We start from the raw sequence: 4,373 nt of genomic DNA, 5'->3' as shown, positions 1-4,373 counted from the left end.
TGCCCAGCTAATTTTTGTATTTTTAGTAGAGACGGGGTTTCACCATGTTGACCAGGATGGTCTCGATCTCTTGACCTCATAATCCACCCCCCTCGGCCTCCCAAAGTGCTGGGATTATAGGCGTGAGCCACCACGCCCAGCCGGGTCTTTTCAAATAAAGTCTTCTTCGTGGGTATAACTTTCTTCCAAATTTATCAACTTATTATGAAAATATTAACAGATCAGTATATATATCCATATATACTAACATATTCACTGGCTGCTTACTAATCCATTATATGAATGTAGCATCCTATCTTTACCCCTTTGGCTAAACATGTATGTCAGTCATTTCCCATTTTTCAGCATCACAAAGCGACCATGAATTCCCAGACACCTACAGTTTTCTCAATCAGCGTTCCCAAGAGAATCGCACTCTCTTGCTCTGAGGCAACCATTGTATGTAAGGAATGAACTTTTCTCCCAGGGGTCCAGCAAGGTGTTAGTGATGTAACCATCCTTGAGAGAACTGGTCTCTCAAGCCACTTGCTATGTTCCGTGATTCAGATGAGCACCCCTGCCTGGGAAGACTACATGTGTTCAAATACCATTTCATATTGTTAGAGTAGAATTGTGACTTGAGGTTTCCCTTTCACATTTGGGGCTATTCCCAAATTTCCCTCTAAACTGTCACAGCCACTCACATGACCACAGTGTTCAGCATATGCCTGGCATATTATCATGTTTTAAATTTTAATTTTTATATTTATGTAAATAGAGATGGCTCACTATGTTGCCCAGGCTGGTCTTGAACCTCTGGCCTCAAGACATCTTCTTACTTCAGCCTCCTAATGTGCTGGGATTACAGGCATGAGCCACCACGCCTGGCCATGTTTTCATCTTTGGTAACCCTAGAAGCCCCAAATTATTTGTAAAAATTTGGTTAGTGCAATTGAAAATCTTTTCAAATCTTTAACAGCCACTAAAATTTCTGTATTTGAGAATTTGTCAGTGTTAGAATTGAACAGAATTACTCTTTGGGGAAACATCCATTTCCAACATCTGAGTGTACTTCAACATTTAATTCAAGACATTCCTGAGAACTCTTAGGGGCTGATTTTGTCCACCTGGCAAAATACGGTACCAAAATGTGTCAGCAGACAGCAGACAGTTCTCAATGGACTTTATCTGACAACTTTATGTGACTCCTGCTATATTTTTGACTTAAGGGATTCATATTTTAAAAAAGATTTGCTGATACTTGATCTGCTCAACTTTTTTCGTATTCACATAATCCAACTCATGTTACTTATAACCTAAACTCTAGTACTCTTAAAACAACTAGAGAGTTGTGGAGCCCCATAGAAACAGAGACCCACAGGATTCCAGAACTTCTTGTCATTTCATTTCAGGCAGCCTTGCATCTTCCTAGCTAATTACTGAAAATATGGTCAAAAGTCAAAGAGTCGACTTAGGTGTAAGTAACCCTGGGACCTGGGGAATGTGTGTCCGCAGTGAAAAGTCACCAGCGGACATTCCAGGATCTGTAATCACAGCTCACCTTTCGGGCACTGACCTTGAGACGCACTCGCAGCCATTATTCACATACCTGAAAACGGCCACCTGTCCTCACCGCCATTTTATTAAAAAGCAGATAGCAACCATATTTCGGGTTTTTCTCTATTTCATAAAGCAAAGGCAAAATATACTCCAGAAATTTCAAATAATTGCTTTCACTGCATGGCTCCAAAAAAAGAACTTTTATCTTCACTTCCATCCTCTTCCATCTATAGAGTGCTCTATCTTTTCCAGCTGAGTTCCCAGGTGGCACGGGGAAAGGCTGGAGAGAAACATGGGAGGGCGGAGGGGTTCGGGGAGAGGGCTTCTGTGGAGAGAGACTGACCTTAATCACGTGGAGGTCCCAGATGTGCCTACAAAGTGGAAGATTCAGTGATGGAGAGAAGCGGAGACCCCGACTGAGCCTGGAGGAAGCAGGCCCCCCTCACCTGGGTCTGTGCCTCTGCCTCCCTCCAGAGCAAGGCAAGGGCACCTTCCAGAGTGATGCTGCAGTCCCACGCTCCTCACAGGCCTGCACGACGTCCTTGGATGATGGATGTAGCTTGCACTCTCCGTTTTTATGCATTATCTTTCAAATAGCCCTTTTTACATTTAAGGGACGTCTTAGCTTCCCATTGCTGCTATAACAAATACCAGCAACTGAAGTGGCTGAGGACGACACACACTTACATTTCACAGTTCTTCAGGTCCGGGGTCAGAACACATCTCAAGGCGTCGGCAGGGCTGTGTTTCTTTCAGAGGCTCTGGGCAGGAGCCCTTTTCTTGTCTTTTCCAGTTTGGAGAGGCTACCAGCATTCCTGGGCTCGTGGCCCCTCCTGCATCCTGAAACAGCTAAGTGTCCTCTCTCCGTGTCCTCCTATGGGAGTCTCCCCTTCCTCCGACTGACGCGTGTGCTTCCCTTCTATGGCAAGGATCCCTGTGACTGCGCCAGACCCACCCGGGAAACAGAAGAATCTCACCATCCTGAACTTAATCACAGCTCCCAAGTTCCTTTGCCAAGAAGGTGACATTTCCTTACATTCCAGGCTACAGGACATGGACATATTTGTTCGACCTCTGCAGGGAAAGCCTCATATGATGCGTCTCACTTTTCCACTTCAGGGCTCACAGCCCACACCTCCGGACTCCCCACCCTGCACTGTTGCCCCGACGCTGGCCATCCGGGAAGGGCCCCATCCTTACAGAGGAGAGGAGCAGAAACCAGGCCCTGACGTCAGTGTGGAGGCTGGCCAGCAGGTTGCAGAAAGTAACCAACAAGCTGGAATTGGAGCGTTTGTCACTCACAGGGCACAGGAAACGGAGAGAGCCTCAGGATCGCAGAGCCCGCTTCTTGACCCCAAGTTTCATGGGTGGTGGCTACCCACAAAGCAGGTGGCCCTGCAGCTGGGAAACCCAGGGTCATAGCCCGTGGCAGCATTGATGGCAGGCAGCCGACAAGCCCGTCCCGCTCGCTGCGGAGCCCGCAGGGGCCTGGCCGTCACTCTGCAGGGACCTTGGCCTCCTTGGTTGCCTCCATAACGTCTGCAGAAACTGTTCAGTAGCAGGGACACACGAAGATGCCCCAGGACCACACAGATTGCTTCCCCCAGCTGGCACGAGCCTGAGCTGAATCCGTGGAATTCCCTGGGATGAGACGTTAGTTGCAGCAGGAAGCCCAGCCTGGTGCTGCCATTTTTCGTTGGCCCCACTGGTTGAAGATGGGTCTGGCTTTGGTGGTGGGAGAAGCGGTGGCTTTTCTCTCCGTGACTACATGGCCGAGTTCCTGATGCAGGGGTGAGGTCACCGGAGTTGGGGTCTTCACACCCGTACTGGGGGCCTTCTCTGTTCTCGGCGGGTCAGTAAGAGCTGTATCGGGTTCTCTGCGTGGCCAGGACTGCTGTGTGATTTCATACATGGTTCCTGGAAATCGGCTTCACTGCAGGCTCTCCAGTCCTGCCAAGGGTTCCATGAACTCCCCAGTAGGCTCGAAGGAAGCTGTCTGAGCTCAACAGCTGGAACCAACCCCCAATGTTGGCAACAATCACAAACATCTGATCTTAATTAAAGCTGTTCTGCATATTCTCACTCATAGGTGGGTGATGAAAAATGAGAACACATGGACACAGAAAGGGGAGTACTAAACACTGGGGTCTATTGGGGGGAAAAGGGGAGGGCCAGTGGGAGGGGGAGGTGGGGAGGGATAGCCTGGGGAGAAATGCCAAATGTGGGTGAAGGGGAGAAGGAAAGCAAAGCACACTGCCATGTGTGTACCTACGCAACTGTCTTGCATGCTCTGCTCATGTACCCCAAAACCTATAATCCAATAAAAAATTAAAAAAAAAAAAAGTTAGAAAAAAATAAATAAATAAATAAAGCTGTTCTGAAAACATTCCTTCTGGCTGCTGGACTGTTTTCTCTTGCTTGGCTTATTTGTTAGTGTGTGGCCCTGGAGAAGCTGAGCTGTCTGGGATCCTAGGATGTGTGCGCGTGTGTGTGTGTGTGTGTGTGTGTGTGTGCTTGCATGTATATAAATTTAGCGAAGGAAATTCCTGAAAAATTAGCTAGATTTTAGACCATTTTGGTTCCTGATAACACAGTATAAAGTGCGTCTCAAGTCCTGTTGGGTCAGTATGTAAAACTGTCTTCTTAAATGCACCTGTCTCTGCGGGGCAGGGTGAACATTTCCTCAAAGAAGCATTTCCTCTGCTAACTCCTCTAAGGCAGTGTCCGCAGAAACATAAAAGGGAATCAGAGACGAGCGTGGTGTTAACATCGTCTGTCTCTGAACCACGAAAACCCAGTCTTCAACTGCTATTGATTTACTTTCATTTGGAGAG

Source organism: Callithrix jacchus, chromosome 9 (assembly GCF_049354715.1).
Source record: "Callithrix jacchus isolate 240 chromosome 9, calJac240_pri, whole genome shotgun sequence".
Lineage (NCBI taxonomy): Eukaryota > Metazoa > Chordata > Mammalia > Primates > Cebidae > Callithrix > Callithrix jacchus.
Note: the sequence above shows the minus strand (reverse complement) of the source record.